The following is a 22,305-nucleotide window of genomic DNA, read 5'->3' as shown; positions in this document are numbered from 1 at the left end:
TTCTAGGAAACCAGGCCTGGATGGTGACACATCTTCAAGCTGCCTGACTGCTACAAAGGTTCTAGGAAACCAGGCATGGATGGTGACACATCTTCAAGCTGCCTGACTGCTAAAAAGGTTATAGGAAACCAGGCCTGGATGGTGACACATCTTCAAGCTGATTTGATTTGATTTGATTTGATTTGCCTGACTGCTACAAAGGTTCTAGGAAACCAGGCCTCGATGGTGACACATCTTCAAGCTGCCTGACTGCTACAAAGGTTCTAGGAAACCAGGCCTGGATGGTGACACATCTTCAAGCTGCCTGACTGCTACAAAGGTTCTAGGAAACCAGGCCTGGATGGTGACACACCTTCAAGCTGCCTGACTGCTACAAAGGTTCTAGGAAACCAGGCCTGGATGGTGACACATCTTTAAGCTGCCTGACTGCTACAAAGGTTCCAGGAAACCAGGCCTGGATGGTGACACATCCTCAAGCTGTCTGACTGCTATAATGGTTCTAGGACACCAGACCTGGATCAATCCCCTGATCAAACCCCTGAGCAAATCTAAAAATATACCTCTACCTTTTGTGATAGGAAGAGTGATTATCAGTGACAACATACTATGCGTTTAGGTGATGCTTCTGTGTAATCAATAGTGTTACTATTTTATTTGTACTATTATTTTGAAACTGCATCGATGGGAAGGGCTTGTCAGCAAACATTTCACAGTAAAGTCTACAGTTGTTGTATTCAGAGCATTTGATAAATTCAATTTGATTTGATTAAATCACGTGTTTGAGGACTGGATCATCACAAGCCCATTCATATAAGATCACTCATGTTTCATTGTATACATCTTCCTAAATGTATATAAATGTAATTGAAAAGGTAATATACAAAATCCCCAAAAGTAATTCCTGGAGTCGCCTCTTCACTGTTGACTGGTGTTTTGCGGGTGCTATTTAATGAAGTGGCCAGTTGAGGATTTGTGAGTCGTCTGTTTCTCAAACTAGACACTCTAATGTACTTGTCCTCTTGCTCAGTTGTGCACTCCCACTCCCACTCCTCTTTCTATTCTGGTTAGGGACAGTGTGCGCTGTTCTGTGAAGGGAGTACTACACAGCAATGTACGAAATCTTCAATTTCTTGGCAATTTCTCGCATGGAATAGCCTTTATTTCTAAGAACAAGAATAGCCTGACGAGTTTCAGAAGAAAGTTTTGTTTCTGGCCATTTTGAGCCAGTAATCAAACCCACAAATGCTGATGCTCCAGATACTCAAGAATTATAAAGAAGGTCAGTTTTATTGTTTCTTTAATCAGAACAACAGTTTTCAGCTGTGCTAACATTATTTCAAAAGGGTTTTCTAATGATCAATTAGATTCTGAAGCGGCAGGTAGCCTAGTGGTTAGAGAGTTGGACAAGTAACCGAAAAGTTGCTAGATCGAATCCCCAAGCTGACAAGGTAAAAATCTGTCAGTTAACCCACTGTTCCTTGGCAGTCATTGTAAATAAGAATTTGTAATTAACTGACTTGCCTAGTTTAAAAATAAAATAAAATAAAATGTTATTTGTCACATACACATGGTTAGCAGATGTTAATGCGAGTGTAGCGAAATGCTTGTGCTTCTAGTTCCGACAATGCAGTAATAACCAACAAGTAATCTAACTAACAATTCCAAAACTACTACCTTATACACACACAAGTGTAAAGGGATAAAGAATATGTACATAAAGATATGTGAATGAGTGATGGTACAGAACGGCATAGGCAAGATGCAGTAGATGGTATCGAGTACAGTATATACATATGAGATGAGTATGTAAACAAAGTGGCATAGTTAAAGTGGCTAGTGATACATGTATTACATAAAGATGCAGTAGATGATACAGAGTACAGTATATACGTAGACATATGAGATGAATAATGTAGGGTATGTAAACATTATATTAAGTAGCATTGTTTAAAGTGGCTAGTGATATATTTTACATCAATTCCCATTATTAAAGTGGCTGGAGTTGAGTCAGTGTGTTGGCAGCAGCCACTCAATGTTAGTGGTGGCTGTTTAACAGTCTGATGGCCTTGAGATAGAAGCTGTTTTTCAGTCTCTCGGCCCCTGCTTTGATGCACCTGTACTGACCTCGCCTTCTGGATGATAACGGGGTGAACAGGCAGTGGCTCGGGTGGTTGTTGTCCTTGATGATCTTTATGGCCTTCCTGTGACATCGGGTGGTGTAGGTGTCCTGGAGGGCAGGTAGTTTGCCCCCGGTGATGCGTTGTGCGGACCTCACTACCCTCTGGAGAGCCTTACGGTTGTAGGCGGAGCAGTTGCCGTACCAGGCGGTGATACAGCCCGACAGGATGCTCTCGATTGTGCATCTGTAGGAGTTTGTGAGTGCTTTTGGTGACTAGCCGAATTTCTTCAGCCTCCTGAGGTTGAAGAGGCGCTGCTGCGCCTTCTTCACGATGCTGTCTGTGTGGGTGGACCAATTCAGTTTGTCTGTGATGTATACGCCGAGGAACTTAGAACTTACTACCCTCTCCACTGCTGTTCCATCGATGTGGATAGGGGGGTGTTCCCTCTGCTGTTTCCTGAAGTCCACAATCATCTCCTTAGTTTTGTTGACGTTGAGTGTGAGGTTATTTTTCTGACACCACACTCCGAGGGCCCTCACCTCCTCCCTGCAGGCCGTCTCGTCGTTGTTGGTAATCAAGCCTACCACTGTTGTGTCGGCCCCATTGTTGAGGATCAGCGGGGTGGAGATGTTGTTACCTACCCTCACCACCTGGGGGCGGCCCGTCAGGAAGTCCAGTACCCAGTTGCACAGGGCGGGGTCGAGACCCAGGGTCTCGAGCTTGATGACGAGTTTGGAGGGTACTATGGTGTTAAATGCTGAGCTGTAGGCGATGAATAGCATTCTCGCATAGGTATTCCTCTTGTCCAGATGGGTTAGGGCAGTGTGCAGTGTGGTTGAGATTGCATCGTCTGTGGACCTATTTGGGCGGTAAGCAAATTGGAGTGGGTCTAGGGTGTCAGGTAGGGTGGAGGTGATATGGTCCTTGACTAGTCTCTCAAAGCACTTCATGATGACGGAAGTGAGTGCTACGGGGCGGTAGTCGTTTAGCTCAGTTACCTTAGCTTTCATGGGAACAGGAACAATGGTGGCCCTCTTGAAGCATTTGGGAACAGCAGACTGGGATAGGGTTTGATTGAATATGTCCGTAAACACACCAGCCAGCTGGTCTGCGCATGCTCTGAGGGCGCGGCTGGGGATGCCGTCTGGGCCTGCAGCCTTGCGAGGGTTAACACGTTTAAATGTTTTACTCACCTCGGCTGCAGTGAAGGAGAGTCTGCATGTTTTGGTTGCGGGCCGTGTCAGTGGCACTGTATTGTCCTCAAAGCGGGAAAAAAAGTTATTTAGTCTGCCTGGGAGCAAGGCATCCTGGTCCGTGATTGACTGTAGACCCTGCCACATACCTCTTGTGTCTGAGCCTTTGAATTGCGATTCTACTTTGTCTCTATATTGACGCTTAGCTTGTTGATTGCCTTGCGGAGGGAATAGCTACACTGTTTGTATTCGGTCATGTTTCCGGTCACTTTGCCCTGATTAAAAGCAGTGGTTCGCGCTTTCAGTTTCACGCAAATGCTGCCATCAATCCACGGTTTCTAGTTTGGGAATGTTTTAATCGTTGCTATGGGAACGACATCTTCAACGCAAGATCTAATGAACTCGCTCACCGAATCAGCGTATTCGTCAATGTTGTTGTTTGACGCAATACGAAACATATCCCAGTCCACGTGATGGAAGCAGTCTTGGAGTGTGGAATCAGATTGGTCGGACCAGCGTTGAACATACCTCATGTGGGAGCTTCTTGGGAGCTTCTTGTTTTAGTTTCTGTCTGTAGGCAGGGAGCAACAAAATGGAGTCGTGGTCAGCTTTTCCGAAAGGAGAGCGGGAGAGGGCCTTATATGCGTCGCGGAAGTTAGAATAGCAATGATCCAAGGTTTTGCCAGCCCTGGTTGCGCAATCGATATGCTGATACAATTTAGGGAGTCTTGTTTTCAGATTAGCCTTGTTAAAATCCCCAGCTACAATGAATGCAGCCTCAGGATATGTGGATTCCAGTTTGCAAAGAGTCAAATAAAGTTAATTCAGAGCCATCGATGTGTCTGCTTGGGGGGGAATATATACGGCTGTGATTATAATCGAAGAGAATTCCCTTGGTAGATAATGCGGTCGACATTTGATTGTGAGGAATTCTAAATCAGGTGAACAGAAGGACTTGAGTTCCTGTATGTTGTTGTGACCACACCACGTCTCGTTAACCATAAAGCATACGCCCCCGCCCCTCTTCTTACCAGAAAGATGTTTGTTTCTGTCTGCGCGATGCGTGGAGAAACCAGCTGGCTGCACCGACTCCGATAGCGTCTCTCCAGTGAACCATGTTTCCGTGAAGCAAAGAAACGTTAGTCCCTGATGTCCCTCTGGAATGCAACCCTTGCTCGGATTTCATCAACCTTGTTGTCAAGAGACTGGACATTGGCGAGAAGTATGCTAGGGAGTGGTGTGCGATGTGCCCGTCTCCGGAGTCTGACCAGAAGACCGCTTCGTTTCCCTCTTTTACGAAGTCGTTGTTTTGGGTCGCCGGCTGGGATCCATTCCGTTGTCCTGGGTGAAAGGCAGAACACAGGATCCGCTTCGCGAAAGTCATATTCTTGGTCGTACTGATGGTGAGTTGACGCTGCTCTTATATTCAGTAGTTCTTCTCGACTGTATGTAATGAAACCTAAGATGACCTGAGGTACCAATGTAAGAAATAACACGTAAAAAAAACAAAAAACTGCATAGTTTCCTAGGAACGCGAAGCGAGGCGGCCATCTCTGTCGGCGCCGGAAGTTATGTGGCTTTTAAAATTATACACTTAGATTAGCTAACCCATTGGAACACAGGAGTGATGGTTGCTGATAACAGGCCTCTGTACGCCTATGTAGATATTCCATTTAAAAAAAATCTGCCGTTTCCAGCTACAATAGTAATTTACAACATTAACAATGTCTAAACTGTATTTCTGATCGATTTGATTTTAATGGAGAAAATAAAGCTTTTTTCAAAAATAAGGACATTTCTAAGTGACCCCAAACTTTTGAACATTAGTGTAGATATTTAGTGTTAGAGAAAATGTGCAAGGTCTCTCTTGATCAAACCGTCTACACCCATCACTGTGAACGTCTCACAAAGCTCTAGCTTGGCTTCCTGAACTCGTTAGGAACTCACCTTTTACCTCATATCATTAAAAAGAAAGTGTTTATTGATTTAAATCTATTCATTATTTTAGATTACTGGCTATAAATCAATCTAAGAATGTGCTACAGTGAAGAAACTCTGCTGCTGCATTACAATGTAAGGATTTCATGCATATGTGTTGTTAGTGGCTGTGATGTAGGCTTCAGCCAGGAGTTGGACAGTCGGAATAGCAAATTAAATGGTAGGAGGGACATCCCAGGTTCAAGTGGTGTCAGATTTCACATCCTGCTTCACATATGCAGAAGAGACATACTCATGTGTCCGTTAGTCATAACGAGGAGACCAAGGCGCAGCATGATATGAATACATTCCTCTTTAATGTAAGAGAACACTGAACAAGTTATACAAAACAAAATGAACGTGAAGCTTTATATAACCAGTGCTGACATGCAACTAACCATAGATAATAACCCATGAAACCAAAATGGAAAATGGCAACCTAAATAGGATCCCCAATCAGAGACAAAGATAAACAGCTGTCTCTGATTGGGAACCAATTCAGGCCACCATAGACCTACATTTACCTAGACAATACCAAAACCCCATAGATATAAAAAAATATAAAAAAAACCTAGGCAAGACTAAAACACACATACCACCCTCGTCACACCCTGACCTAACCAAAATAATAAAGAAATCAAAGAGAACTAAGGTCAGGGCGTGACAGTACGTGACAGCGCGCCCCTTCTTTACTCTGAGTCCGCTCTGGTAGCACAGACCCGTGGATCATCGTCGGAGGCTCTGGACTGCGGATCCTCGCCGTAGGCCCCGGGCTGGGGACCCTCGATGCGTGGATCATCGCCGGATGTTCTGGACTTGGGACCGTCGCTGGAGGCCCCGGGCTGTGGCCCGCCATTGGAGGTTCTGGACTGGGTACTGTCGCCAGACGCTCTGGACTGGGTACTGTCGCCAGACGCTCTGGACTGCCGAGGCGCACTGTAGACCTGGTGCGTGGTGTTGGCACTGGTGGTACTGGACTGATGACACGCACCTCAGGGCGAGTGCGGGGAGGAGGCACAGGATACACTGGACAGTGGAGATGCATTGGAGATCCAGAAAATAGAGCTGGCTCAATATGTCCTGGCTGGATGCCCATTCTAGCCCGGCAAATGCGAGGAGCTGGAATAGAGCACACCGGGCTAGAATAGCACACTGGAGACACCGTGAGCATCTCTGCATAACACGGTGCCTGACCAATTACACACTCCCCACGGTAAGCACGAGGAGTTGGCTCAGGTCTCCTACCTCACTCAGCCAATCTCCTCGTGTGCCACCCCCCAAAAAAAGTATTGGTGCTGCCTCTCGGGCTTCCGTGCTAGCCGTGTACCTTCATATCGTTGCTGTTCCTCTTTTCTCCAGTATTTCTCCTCCTTAGAACGGCGATACTCCCCAGGCTGCGTCCAGGGTCCTGCTCCATCTACTATTTCCTCCCATGTCCAGGATCCTTTTCCATCCAAAATCTCTTCCCAAGTCCATAACATCTGCTCCTCCTTTTCACGCTGCTTGGTCCTGTTATGCTGGGTTATTCTGTCACATTCGTCATAACGAGAAGACCAAGGCGCAGCGTGATATGAATACATTCCTCTTTAATGTAAGAGAACACTGAACAAATTATACAAAACAAAAGTGAAGCTTTATATAACCAGTGCTGACATGCAACTAACCATAGACAATAACCCATGAAACCAATATGGAAAATGGCAACCTAAATAGGATCCCCAATCAGAGACAAAGATAAACAGCTGTCTCTGATTGGGAACCAATTCAGGCCACCATAGACCTACATTTACCTAGACAATACCAAAACCCCATAGATATACAAAAACCCCTAGACAAGTCAAAACACACATACCACCCTCTTCACACCCTAACCTAACAAAAATAATAAAGAAAACAAAGGTAACTAAGGTCAGGGCGTGACACAGTGAGAATCCGGGCTAGCGCTCAATGCAAGACATTTCACTCTACCGTGTCCACATATCTATTGTACTATGAATTGTTAAGCGTCATAATAAATCAATCTGGGTTGTGTTGCCTGTGATAAGAACCAGTCCCTTTGCATTACATTTTCAATTCCAGTTAGAAAAGCCTAACTTGCTTTCATTAAAAATACATTTAAGTTAAGCCACAATACAGCATCAAACAATTATCGTTCGACAGTGACCAAAATGTAAGATTAGAAACCATAGAATTTGTGTTGCACATCAAACCCCTTTCCCAAAGCTGTGTATAATGCAACAGAGAGAGGGATTTCTAAATCGTGCACTGAGCCCTGAGGCAAAAAGAAAATCTCTGTCTTTAAATTAGACAATTTGAGTGTAAAGGCAGGTGTTTGTTTACAGTTGACAGCGCATGCTGTGGGAAGTAAACCCCCCAAGCAGAACATAAATATTTTATATATTTACAAAAACAAATATATGGGGGATTGGAAATGATGCAGACAATTACATTGATGGAAGCCAGAATCTATGTGTAATATTAAAGCTCCCCACCTATTTTTTTTTAATTACAAAAAAAGAACTTGTGATTTCATCTTAGAAAGGTGCTCTTCTCCTCCAACAGTAGAGCTACAGACTATAATAATAAAGGCATGTGGTTACACAACACTTGTGGAGATTATTTAAGAACCAACACCATTTGCTATGCTGTAAATCTCTCAGAAGTACAGTAGCTATCTTCGTGTAAGTGTTCTGTTGTTTTTTGATTTTGGCATTCATTAATGTCAGTCAACACCACACGTTCGCATAGACATACATAATACATGCACAAAAACACAAAGCATAGACATGCATGTAATAGCATATATGTATTGTAAATGCTAAGTAATTGTACCTCATTTGGATCTAGATGACAGATGCAGGCAGTCACAGGTCATGACATGAACTGATCCCAATACTCTGACTGATTCTCCTTAGCTGCCTGACTTAAACGCTGATCAACATTTTAATCTGAGGGAATACACATTTGCATTATTATTACCAGGAAAACATGAATGAGATGTTAAAGTAAACATCCGTTTGAATAAAAATTGTAATCCCTGTTACAGGATACAAATGCATTTAACAATATTACTCCATGGGACATGGATTCAAATGCATGATGCATTCTGTCAAAGGAAACACGTTTCTTGATTGCTTATATTTTCTCTGGATGAGAGAAAACATGCTGCTGTCTTATCTTAAATTTCTTAGGGATTGGTGTCCCTTCCATGGGATGGTTGAGCTAACGTAGGCTAATGCGGTTAGCATTAAAAAAGAACATTTCCTAGGACATAGACATATCTGCTATTGGTGGAAAGCTTACATCTAGCTGCACTGTTCAATTTACAGTAGCTATTACAGTGAAATAATACCATGCTATTGTTTGAGGAGAGTGCACAATTTTGAACATGAAAAGTTATTAATAAACAAATTAAGCACATTTGGGCAGTCTTGATACAAAATGTTGAAATGAAATACAATGGTTCATTAGGTCGGTCTAAAACGTTGCACATACACATATACACTAGTGTCCAAAATCTAAATTGCACCTGGTCTGGAATAATACATTACGGCCTTTCTCTTGCATTTCAAAGATGATGGTACAAAAGAAATACAAAAGAACGGTTGTTTTTTTCTTTGTATTATCTTTTACCAGATCTATTGTGTTAAATTATACTACATTCCTTTCACATTTCTATAAACTTCATAGTGTTTCCTTTCAAATGGTATCAAGAATGTGCATATTCTTGCTTCAGGGCCTGAGCTACAGGCAGTTAGATTTGGGTATGTCATTTTAGGCGAAAATTGAAAAAAGGGGCTGATTCTTAAGAGGTGTTCGGATGTTTTACTGACTTCTTAACTGACTTCTGAATGTACATGTACATTATGAAGTATGCTACTGGGTATAATAGCTTCACTCCCCAGCTGTCTCTATATGCAGTTATACGAATGTATGAACATCCATGCCAACCACTGTGAGCATTATGTTAGCAAGAACATCAGCAATACAAATACTGTAAGTACACAGTATACAGTATATGTCTGGGTATTTAAACAGTTTCTAAACAAAACCAGTGTCTTTCTTCAAAGATTACATGCACACAGTTTCTGGTATCGATGAATGTGAATAATGATAGCCATTTTTGCAATTCAAAACAGAACAGCCACATATGCCCAAAGAAACTGTAGACTTCTAGTCTAAGACTACGACATTGCCAAGATGGCGGCCATGATTCTAGGTTAGTGAGACATAATCTAGCTGTATTATTTGATTTACCTTTTAGGAAAATGTATTCCATCTCCAGGACTTCAAAGGGCTTGGAGTGTGGAGTCCAGGGGGTTTGTGAAATTGCATTGACTCACTATACCCAAAACGTCCGCATCTCAGAGGATTTTTGATATCCTCTCGACAGGTTGAAGTGATGCCATTTCTGACAACCCCATCAACCTCAAAAACACATCCATGAACACACACTCCACGTCATTTATTTCAAGTAGGCAGAGGCAAATTGTCAGGTAGCACACCAAAAGTGAAGGTGATCGAAAAGGATGAGAAGGTGTTTGCCTCTTTCTCCATTTTCTCTCAGTCAATGAAATCTCTGTAGGAGAAAAGTGTGTAAAATCGAGGCAACACTTGGAAAAGGCCTAAACAACTTAGATCTTAGTAAGAGGCAGATAACACCTTGCTTTCATCAAGAGGTTTTGTATCCAATTACAAGAGAGGAAGAAGCATAAGAACAACATAACTCATTTTGTTTTAGGTTTAAGTTCCTCTTTTTCTATGCAAAATAGCAAACTACCACAGTTATTTTATGTCTGCCCAGAAGACATTAATACAACAAAACGTGCATGCCACATGTCATATTCTAGCAGCAAAGTAGCAGTAAAAAATAAAATAAGAATCAAATCATGAAAAATAAATATGCACTGTCTTCTCTTTTAGTACATTCACACATCTGAAGTATTTACATCACGGTATTATTAAAGCTCCCAAACACACCCTGCATCGACCACAGGCAGATAACTACAAATAAAATACATCCATAGCGCATACTTCCATGTATACTACCTAACTGAGAGAATGGACTGGGCCATAGCCAGAAAGGAATGTTAGATGTGATGCTGAAGGACCAAGACAGCCAAAGCCCAATCAACCCCTCACTAAGACCAAGAGCAGCAACCACACGTGTGCATTCTCAGTTCATGTTACCCCTTTAGGCTGCCCTCAGATTCCTCACACCCTGGTCAATTCTGTTGGCGTAGGGTTTTTTATTTTGCTGACTAAGCATGTTAGGGCCATTCTCAGGATGTTACATGGAAGTATAGAATTATCATGACTGTAATCCCTAAAATAGGCCTGGATGGCTACCCAATCAACGTTTTCTAGGAAGAATTTCCTTTTTGCAGGCTTTTCGCTGTGCATTTACATCAACCAAGCAAAAACATCTAAACAAACTGATGGAGAGTATTGCACACACACACACACACACACACACACACGTTAATGTAGACTAATATAGACTTTAATACAGACATGTTAAGACGTCTAACACACCATTTAGTGTACTGTAGACATCTGCTTTGTGTGCAATCATTGTGTTCTCTTTAAATGATCTGTAACAGCATGAAAGTGATATGCCATAACACCTTGCTCTGGGTTCAAGGTTTAAATTAACCCAAGAAGGGGATGGTGTTGACTGCTTTTCACACAGCTTAAGTAGATTATTTTATTTCTCTATGATGAGTAAACATTTTCAAGCTCATTGCCATATCAATTTCCATAGAAATTATACCCATATATGAATGGTTCACTTTCTCTCAGGACAACTTTCTATATAGGCCGGTGCTGGAAAGCATCATTAAAAATCGAGTGAGGAGTGGAAAGTTGAAACCTAGCATCACATTACTTTTGTTCTATGGAGTATTTGCTTTACCATCGTGTCTCACTCTAAATAACATTCCCCCTGTGATTATTATAAGATGAAAAGGTATCTTCTGGAGCATTTTTCTAACTTAAAAAAACTTCAACTAGAAAAAGTCTTAAAAGGTATTAGAAATAGATCAAAACACAATAATGTTGAAGTAAACATCCCTGCCAACTGAGGTCAACATTTATATTTAGTTTTGCAGAAATCATTTGCCTTCTGTAAGCTTAAGAAATATTGACTAGTGTCTTGTCATTCTGTTACCAAAAGTTATTTTCTCATTTTTCTCTCCCTCATGAGAAAGGATAATGAAAGTTCACAGAAGTAACAAGTAAAGGTAGACCTACTAATTAATTATAGTGTATATAATAGTGTATTGTTCAGTACAGTATAGTACAGTAAAAAAAGTATAGTTCAGTACAGTAGAGTAGAGAACAGCGAAGAAAAGTATAGCACAGTACAGTACAATATTTATTTTATTTTATTTAATATTTATTTACCTAGGCAAGTCAGTTAAGAACAAATTCTTATTTGACGGGGGCTCGGATTAAATGGTACCAACAAAATGTATGCAGCATTGAAGGTCCCCAAGAACACAGTGGCCTCCATCCTTCTTAAATGGAAGAAGTTTAGAACCACCAAGATTCTTCCAGGAGCTGGCTGTCCGTCCAAACTGAGCAATCAGGGGAAAAGGGCCTTGGTCAGGGAGGTAACTAAGAACCCAATGGTCACTCTGACAGAGCTCCAGATTTCCTCTGTGGAGATGGCAGGAACTTCCAGAAAGACAACCATCTCTGAAGCATTCCACCAATCAGACCTTTATGGTAGAGTGGCCAGACAGAAGCCACTTCTCAGTAAAATGCACATGACAGCCCGCTTGGAGTTTGCCAAAAGGCCCCTAAAGGATTCTCAGACCATGAGAAACAAGATTCTCTGGTCTGATGAAACCAAGGTTAAACTCTTTGGCTTAAAGACTAGATGGAGAGGTCTTCTGGTCAGACTTCGAAGGTGCACACCACCCACTGCTTCCGAGTATATTACTTGCAAATGTCCAGTCTCTAGAAAACAAGGTAGACAAAATAGGGCAAGGGTTGCTTTCCAGAGAGACATCAGGGATTGTAACATAGTCTGTTTCACGGAAACATGGCTCTCTTGAGATATGCTTTAGGAGTCGATACAGCCACCTGGATTCTTTGTAAATCGCGCCCAGACGAATAAACATCTCTCTGGGAAGAAGAATGGCGGGGTGTATGTTTCATGATTAATGACTCATGGTGTAATTGTAGCAACATATGGGAACTCAAGTCCTTTTGTTCACCTGAACTAGAATTCCTCACAATCAAATGCCAACGTATTACCTCCTCAGAGAATTCAGCTCGGTTATTGTCACAGCCATGTATATTTAACAAATCTGACCACGACTCAATTTTGCTCCTCCCTTCCTATAGGCAGAAACTTAAAAAGGATGTACCAGTGTTAAGAACTATTCAATGCAGGCCTGACCAATCGGAATGCACGCTTCAAGATTGTTTTGATCACGCGGACTAGGACATGTTCCAGGTAGCCTCAGAAAATAATATTGAAGTATACGCTGATTCGGTGAGTGAGTTTATAAGGAAGTACGTAGGAGTTGTTATACCCACCATGAGTATTAAAACCTACCCTAACCAGGAATCGTGGATAGATGGCGGCATTCGCGCAAAACTGAAAGCGCAAACCACCGCATTTAACCATGGAAAGCTGACTGGGATTATGGCCGAATACAAACAGTGTAGTTATTCCTTCCACAAGGCAATCAAACAAGCAAAATGTCAGTATAGAGGCAAAGTGGAGTCTCTATTCAACAGCTCTTCTACTCCATGGCCGACATGAGTAAGACATTTAAACGTGTTAACCATCGCAATGCTGCTTTGAGGATAGTCGTGTCCTCAGAGCATGCGCAGACCAGCTGGTGTGTTTACGAACATATTCAATATCTCCCTATCCCAGTCTGCTGTCCCCACATGCTTCAAGATGGCCACCATTGGTCCTGTAACCAAGAAGGCAAAGGTAACTGAACTAAATGATTATCATCCTGTAGCACTCACTTCTGCCATCATGAAGTGCTTTGAGAGGCTCGTCAAGGATCATATCACCTCCACCTTACCTGTCACCCTAGACCCACTACGATTTGCTTACCACCCCAATAGCTCCACAGACAATACAATCACCATAGCACTGCACACTGTCCTATCCCATCTGGAAAAGAGGAATACCTATGTAAGAATGCTGTTCATTGACTATAGCTCAGCATTCAACACCATAGTACTCTCCAAACTCATCATTAAGCTAAAGGCCCTGGGTCTCAACCCCGCCCTGTGTAATTGGGTCCTGGACTTCCTGACGTGCAGCCCCCAGGTGGTGAAGGATAGGAAACAGCATCTCCACTTCGCTGATTCTCAACACTGGGGCCCCACAAGGGTGCGTGCTCAGCCCCCTACTGTACTCCCTGTTGACCCATTATTGCATGGCCATGCACAGCTCCAACTCAATCATCAAGTTTGCAGATGACACAACAGTGGTAGGCTTGATTACCCCCAACGACGAGACAGCCTACAGGGAGGCTGTCGTGACAGCAAAACAACCTCTCACTCAACGTCAACAAAACAAAGGAGATGATCGTGGACTTCAGGAAACAGCAGCGGGAGCACCCCCCTATCCACATCGACGAGACAACAGTGGAGAAGATGGAAAGTTTTAAGTTCCTTGGCGTACACATCACAGGCAAACTGAAATCGTCCACCCACACAGACAGTGTGGTGAAGAAGGCGCAACAGCCTTGTCACCTAAAACCCTCACAAACTTTTACAGATGCACAATTGAGAGCATCCTGTCCGGCTGCATCACCACCTTGTATGGCAATTACACCGCTCACAACCGCTAGGCTCTCCAAGGGGTGGTGCGGTCTGTACAACGCATCACCTGGGCAAACTACCTGCTCTCCAGGATACCTACAGCACCCAATGTCACAGGAAGGCCAAAAAGACCAAGGACAACAACCACCCGAGCCACTGCCTGTTCACCCTGTTACCATCCAGAAGGCGAGGTCATTACAGGTACAAGCTGGGACCGAGAGACTGAAAAACAGCTTCTATCTCAAAGCCAACAGACTGGTAAACAGACATCCCTAACACAGAGTGTCTGCTGCCTACATACACATTTGAAGTCATTGGCCACTTTAATAAATGGATCACTTGTCACTTTAATAATGCCACTTTAATAATGTTTACATATCTTACTCATCTCATATGTGTATACTGTATTTTATTCCATCTATTGCGTCTTGCTTATACCATTCTGTCATTGCTCATCCACATATTTATTATTCCATTCCTTTACTTAGATTTGTGTCTATTATGGAAGTTGTGGAACTGTTAGATTACATGTTAGATATTGCTGCACTGTCGGAACTAGAAGCAGAAGCATTTTGCTACACTTGCAATTACATCTGCCAACCATGTGTATTTGACCAATAAAATGTGATTTGATTTGATTTGAACGCCAAGTATCACATCTGGAGGAATCCTGGCACCATCCCCACAGTGAAGAATGGTGGTGGCAGCATCATGCTGTAGGTGTAATGAATACTCAGGGAGAAAAAGGTGTAGATTCCCCCGTGCAGAGTACGACAGATGTCTATTAAGACTTTGCAGAATGCAGGAATCGTGGTCACAGGCAGGCAATGGTCAAACACAGGTCGACAGTCAAAAACGAACAACACCTCCAAACACCTACAAACAGAAAGAACTGAACTAAATAGGGAGCTGATGAGACCAGGTGAGAAACGAACACAGGGGAAATCAATGAACAAAAATTAAATACAGGGCTACGTTCCAGAACACAAAGAAACAGGGCTACAATCAAGAACACAAAGAAACAGGGCTACGTTCCAGAACACAAAGAAACAGGGCTACGTTCCTGAACACAAAGAAACAGGGCTACGATTAAGAACACAAAGAAACAGGGCTACGTTCCAGAACACAAAGAAACAGGGCTACGTTCCTGAACACAAAGAAACAGGGCTACGTTCCAGAACACAAAGAAACAGGGCTACGATCAAGAACACAAAGAAACAGGGCTACGTTCCAGAACACAAAGAAACAGGGCTTCGATCAAGAACACAAAGAAACAGGGCTACGTTCCAGAACACAAAGAAACAGGGCTACGTTCCTGAACACAAAGAAACAGGGCTACGTTCCAGAACACAAAGAAACAGGGCTACGATTAAGAACACAAAGAAACAGGGCTACGTTCCAGAACACAAAGAAATAGGGCTACGTTCCTGAACACAAAGAAACAGGGCTACGTTCCAGAACACAGAGAAACAGGGCTACGATCAAGAACACAAAGAAACAGGGCTACGTTCCAGAACACAAAGAAACAGGGCTTCGATCAAGAACACAAGGAAAAGGACACAAGGTTGACTAAGAAAAGAAAAGCAGAACCTTACAGTAGGGATGTTTTTTAGCGGCAGGGACTGGGAGACTAGTCAGGATCGAGGGAAAGATGAACGGAGCAAAGTAAAGAGAGATCCTTAATGAAAACCTGCTCCAGAGCACTCAAGACCTCAGACTGGGGTGAAGGTACACCTCCCAACAGGACAATGACCCTAAGCACACAGACAAGACAATGCAGGAGTGGCTTCTGGACAAGTCTCTGAATGTACTTGAGCGGCACAGCCAGAGCCCGGACTTGAACCCGATCAAACATCTCTGGAGAGACCTGAAAATAGCTGTGCAGCGACAATCCCCACCCAAGCTTTAAGAGCTTGAGAGGATGTGCAGAGAAGAATGGGATAAACTCCACAAATACACGTGTGCCAAGCTTGTAGCTTCATACCCAAGGAGACTAGAGGCTGTAATTGCTGCCAAAGGTGCTTCAACAAAGTACTGAGTAAAGGGTCTAAATGCTTATTTAAAGTGATCAAGTGATATAAAAGAGCAAGCATTTCTAAAAAACTGTTTTTGCTTTGTCATTATGGGGTTTTGTGTGTAGATTGATGAGGGAAAAAACGTTTGAATCAATTTTAGAATAAGGCTGTAACATAACAAAATGTGGAAAAAGTCAAGGGGTCTGAACTCTATCCGAATGCACTGTAGGTGGCCACACAATAGGAAAATCATAATAATGCACACACCATGCATATACACTATATGAAAGAATATCATCATTTTTGAGGGGATCTAAACTTAACTAGGCCAATTGAAAACATCAAACCGGACACAAATAAAGCAAATGGCAAGACAAATGATATGATAAGACTCTGACTCAGACTTATGGCAAGTGGCCTATGTCGTCCACCAAATGTCATGTAGTGCGTCTTTTGAGTGGTCAAAGCTACGTGAATGACTTTGTATCTGGCTTTTAAATGCACCCATGTTCATTCTTGTTTCACGTCAATGTCGTTATATTTCAATATCTATGACTAATGTTTTAACTATGATTTCAACCTAGGCATTTGGCATCCTCATCTGAATGTGTGTGTTTTTATCTCTGATTTCAACAAATATTAATGATATAAAGTATACTCTAAGAATGATAACCAATCCTCTCTCAGTTGAACGATGCTTTTTGACATTGTTTTTACTGTTTTCAGCAGAATATTAATAGGATCATTGCGGCTGTTTTAAAAAAAAATCTCAATATCAAATCATTTCCAGATATCGGTTTGTTAAGCTTTAAAACTTTAGGTTGGATGAAATTAGATGAAATATCGGATAGAGAGCAATATGCGAGCAATGTTGGTGAAGGTTGTTAAATCTTGTATGGAAACCTGGCTATAATGGTGTTGTTGCGGCTGAATGAGCGCTACCAGTCACCTCACTGTCTGTCTCTCCCGCGGTTACCGAGACACGGGCTGGTTATACCACCTACTAGAGGCCTCAACCAGCTATCTGCTGGTCAGCGTTATCTCCTCTGAACTGCGGTACAGGCTGTAGTCTACTCTTTTCTACATGGTTTTGCTAGGAGCGCAAATGTATCCGGGATAGCTATACTGCCAAAAACCGGATGCATTCTGAATTGAACAGTATTGCGTTTTTAATCATATGATATTTAAGTAGCCTAAGGAAGAACCGGAATCGTTTCCAGTAAGAACGACTTACAGTACGATACATTATGACAATCGAGTGAGCATTTGGTTTTCATTGAAATTACTCAATACACATTTGACCAGTATCGCTGCGCCAATGTACTGTAGTGACCGCCTTTCAAACTGCTGAAGTACTTCGCTGAGAGACTGGAGCGGATGTTTCGCACTGAGTAGGTCGCTTTGCAACTCGCACTATCCACAGAGCGAGCCGGTGATGAGGGCTGGTTGGGATTGCGTTAGTATATTGGAAATTCAAAACGATTTTGGAATAATGGCGAAGTGAAAGTAAGGACGCCGAGGATGCAACATCTTGTTGGTAGAATACATGATGGACAAACGCCTGCCGTGAACGGTAAGAAAGGCACAAGCACTGTCCGTTTTCTGTTAATGAGGTTTCATGATTATCAAATCGTTAGAATGGCACATTGAAAAGTCAGGTACTTTGTCTAAACGTACTTTCTCATGCCCTTATCCATTGTAAATTATTTTCAAGAAATCCATGACTATGTATAGTTGGTGCCAAAATGGGTGTATAGTTCAAGTTGGTATTGATTTTAGATGGAATTACTCGTGTTGTTTAGAATATTGCTGCATTCGGTTATCACTTTTCGCCTGCGCCGCCACCCTAGTCGCATTTGATGCCAGGCTGCGCGTGCATGTCCCATGGATAGGCTATTGAATCCTATATCAAGAAACAGTCATTGAGATTCAGCAATCATGATCAAACACGACTTACAGTGAGATAACGATATCCAAATTCATCTAGCTTTTCAATTATTTAATTATGATGTAAAGGTACATTTATAGCAAGGTTTTTAAGGGGACATGTGATTGGGGAATCAAATTGGACATGATTATTCTATTATCATGACCCAAATGCAGATAAACGGCTGTTAATGCATGATTAACGAAAATGTAGCTTGTACATGCATGAGCATGTTACAGATTATCCTGGCACATTCAAATACTTTGGAGCCATCTGTGACTTGAAGTGCACCAATTTTGCACTATTCTGTCCCTGTCATTACACTGCATGCATATTCAGGCATGAACTTAGGGGTGGCTGGGAGCCTAGTGGTTAGATCATTGGGCCAGTAACTCAAAGGTTGTTGGTTTGAATCCCTTAGCTGTCAATGTCTGCTGGAAAAAGAACTGCTTGCATTGCTGGAATTGTTGCTTACATATTATGTGTAGGGGCCTGGGGATTCGTTTTCAAGAACTACTGAATACTAGGGATACTCTGTGAGTACCCAAAACACCGCATCCAGTAGTGTTGCTTTCCCAAGTTGTCTGCATCCTATGTAATAGATGGATGAACTGCTGGGAAAATAAGTCATCTTATCCAAAGTGTGGAGTCATATGGTGAAAATGACATGTTCCATTTAGAGGTGGGGATGGAGAGAGCACCATTGAAAAGAAACACGGAAAATGTGTTGGGTATTCATGTCACCTTCATTTTCTTTCATTTGAAGCACATGCAATCATGCCTGTAAAATTATTTTGTGACCTTGGGACTATAATGTTATATTTGCACAAAGCAATGTTCTGAAATATTCAGCATCAAAGTTTTCACATCCAAGAACTAAAAACTGTTTTGTAGTGAATTCTTCTTTCATAAGCCATTAAGGTCCTCACCTTAAAAGTACCCAAAGTGTGTAGAATCAAAATCCTTAGATATTTGTAAATATGTTATTTTAGGTGGGTGCAAACACAGAACCTTGTGGTTTTGAAATTTCAATCTGGGTTCATCCATAAGGTTCTATCTGGCACAGAATGTTACAAATATTTATATTTCAATAGAAAAGTACAGATATTTAATGATTAAATAAATAGAATGCTCTTCTTTCTAATCCCATCAACAAATGTATTGTTAATGTTTGTCACACATTTGTTAAAGCGATAGTTCACTAAAATGACAAGTACACTGTAGCCTATGGAGAACTAGCAACATTGCTAAAGCTTAGCTCCGGATGAGTAAACTGATACATTTTTCTTGTCTCCGACACCCACAGTCAGTTAACTACTTGCTAGTTATCAATACAATGTGGTATGCTAATCCTTCCATGGAGGTTTTCATATTGATATGGAACAAGACAAAAACAGCAATGCCTCTCCAATGCGCGTTTACCTTCATGGGAATTGGCTTATATGGACATGGCTAAATTGAACTGTTTCTTACAGAAGGCAATTCAGAGAAACAGATGGTAATTTTGCTGCACATAGAAAGGCGTCCTGAGTGCATTCAGGTGCGTGTGCAGCAGTTAATTTTCTTCACAATAGACAAACATGGGCTCATTCTGTTCAGAACAACCCAGGACATGACGCCATGTCATCTTGTAACTGTACATCAAACACAGTGATCATGAATGTTGACTCTGTATATGACATGAAATTTATAATATGGAAATGTGAAGTGCACATTTGGACTCACGGGTGTTTGGCTTACTTGTATGGCATCAAAGTGGTATTTATTATAGTCCTCAACGTCTCATATTTCAAATACATCTTAATCCTCTTAATTTACAGCTTTTCTCTCATTCGGAACACATTTTTTTTTTAAAGTTGCCCAATTAGCAGGAGGGATGGAGGCCACTTCTTGTTGCGTTCAGAACGTCTGTCAGTCAAAACCCATACAGGACTGTGAAGCTCAGAGCCTGAGCTCTGATGTAATTTATAGCATGTACAGCCACTGTGTTTATTTGTTTTTACCATAAAGAGCTTAAGTGATGGTCATTCTTCTGAACAAGTGGTGAAAAACATCTAAGTAATTGTAAAAGAGGACCAGAACCTATTATATGAATAATCAAGAACTTGGGACTATAAGGTTCTATATGCAAAATGTATGGTTTTGAGTATTTTTGAAGTTCCAGATCTCAGAACTGTTTTGTGATATCTTCCTCTTTCATGACTCAATAAGTACCTTACATACAGTTACTTTTGATTGACAACCCAGCATTGTGTGATGCGCAGATAGAACGTTCAGATTTTTCACACATTTTTTCAAACTTTTTCACAAATCTGACACATCTCATGTAAAGGACCACCTAAAGAGAAACGATCTATGTAGCTAACTCATTTTTGACCAAAATGTCAGCTAGAACCTTAAAGTCACAAGGTCCCGATTTGTCCAATTTAGATAATTGGAATGTGGTTTTTAGAGAAGATTGGCAACTAGCTATATTCTTTTGCCTTTATGTAAGCATAATTTAGCCTCTGCTAAGGGATCTGAACCTTAATCACGCTGGAGGTAGTGTGCTTGCCCTGTAACCACAGGGTCGTTGGTTCAAGCCTTGCTCTGGCTTTTTCTCCCCCTCAATTGCTGTATGTCTACAACAGAAATGTAGTAGTAGTGTTGCTTCAGAGAGATGATATTGCATACTCTTGAATAGCAGCAATGAAATATGTCTTTTGGCATAGAAAGCAGGTGAGCTGCAGTACTGTGTTTTTAACCATGAAGTTTCTAGTTCAGAACTTGACTTTCCCAGTATTTCCATGCTATATACAGTCACGTGTTCAAGAATGTGTGAAGAAAAAATAATGAGCACCTTCCACAACATGCTCTCCAAACCTGCAGTGCTAGTTCTAAGATATTTATAAAACTGGTCCTAGATTCTCTGTCCTGCCAGAGCTGCCTGTGAAGTCAGTCCACAGCGGTCAGTCTGTGTGAAGTAGTTTACAGAGGCACCGCCAACAATAGGCTAACCTTAATACCTGTGCTGCGCAGCCAGGAACACTTAACTCCCTCCCTGGTGGAGCTAGCTGGCTCACTACCACGTCACAGCAGGCAGGCCATGCAGAGGGAAGGGATCCTGGCTGTAGTGCTCACTGCTAAACCCATTGTCTGCTGTTTAAGAGATGGCCTTTGCCTCACAGGGATTAGAAACATGCCCCTAATTTACTTACTATTAACCATTTCACACTACAGCTGGGCGATATAGCCAAAATATCATATCACAGTATTTTATGTTTTTGAGTAGTGACCCTAGGGTGGCAACACATACAATCTAAGTGATTTCAATGGGTCTTTCTCCATTCTGATTGTTTTATACTGTTCAATTCTACTTCAACCAAGAATCAGTTTCTGCATTTTCATAAATTTTGGCATTTTCTGCACTCATTTGAGATAATTTCCCATGTAAGGCTGCATGATATGGGCAAACAATCTAGGCCTTATGTTGCAATTGCAATTTGACTTGCGATTTAGAGCAAAACATTTGGGTGAACTGTTGGAATCATGGAAATAGAATGTATAGTTAGAATATAATAGTTGGCACTTTGAATACAGCGATGTTTGACATGACGACAAATGAAAATGCCAGGGAGAAGTTATTGTGACATGGAAGGAACCAAAGTGTTGATAAGTGTTTCTTAGGGGACCTTATAATCTTTGGCTACATTGAATGTATTTTCTTAGCTATATCATGTGGCTAACATACAGTATTCAGGTTTTGCATATTCCTCGATATACCGCCCTGCCCTAATTCACACCATACCTCCCATGAGCACGCTCCAACTTCATGGTGACATGGCTGCATGGAGGTCACAGCTCAAATCTCAAGGATGTAGAGTTGGTGGAGGGGTTAACAGAAATATCACATCCAGATTCTGCCATTTTACAAGGAATCTGATTCCCCACCTTTTTATTGCACAACATCTGTATTGGTAACTGTATGTCACTATGTTAATATTTTTCATATGAATCCATCCCCCTTCTCCCAATCTGTATACTGGGAGCCCCTGTACATATACCTTAAATAGAAAAATAGACACGTATTATTGTGATTGTATTCTAATGACAACATTAAAATCACTCTTGTGAGGATTCTTGATTCCTTGTGCAGCAACAACATATATACCATTATTGGTCTATTTAATGTGAAAAGTTCTACGGGTTGGGTTGGATCGCACTCTGGTGCAGGCCTTTGGGCTCTCTAATAATACCTCTCTAAGCAGCCCCTGGGCTGGGCCTCTCAGAGGATC

At 41.8% G+C, this 22,305-nt stretch overlaps 1 protein-coding gene across 1 annotated transcript in view; it reads left to right on the top strand.

Annotated features, from left to right (window-relative positions):
- The first annotated feature begins 17,521 nt into the window (after nt 1–17,521).
- Nucleotides 17,522–22,305, top strand: part of LOC139407863 (leucine-rich repeat and fibronectin type-III domain-containing protein 2-like) — a 183,353-nt gene continuing 178,569 nt past the window's right edge. Inside the window, exon 1 of the mRNA XM_071151733.1 lies at nt 17,522–17,677. The gene's annotated coding sequence lies outside the window, so the exon portion shown is untranslated. The remainder of the gene's footprint in view (nt 17,678–22,305) is intronic.

This window comes from Oncorhynchus clarkii, chromosome 4, assembly GCF_045791955.1.
Source record: "Oncorhynchus clarkii lewisi isolate Uvic-CL-2024 chromosome 4, UVic_Ocla_1.0, whole genome shotgun sequence".
Classification (NCBI taxonomy): Eukaryota; Metazoa; Chordata; class Actinopteri; order Salmoniformes; family Salmonidae; genus Oncorhynchus; species Oncorhynchus clarkii.
This window is presented reverse-complemented; position numbering and strand designations above follow the sequence as displayed.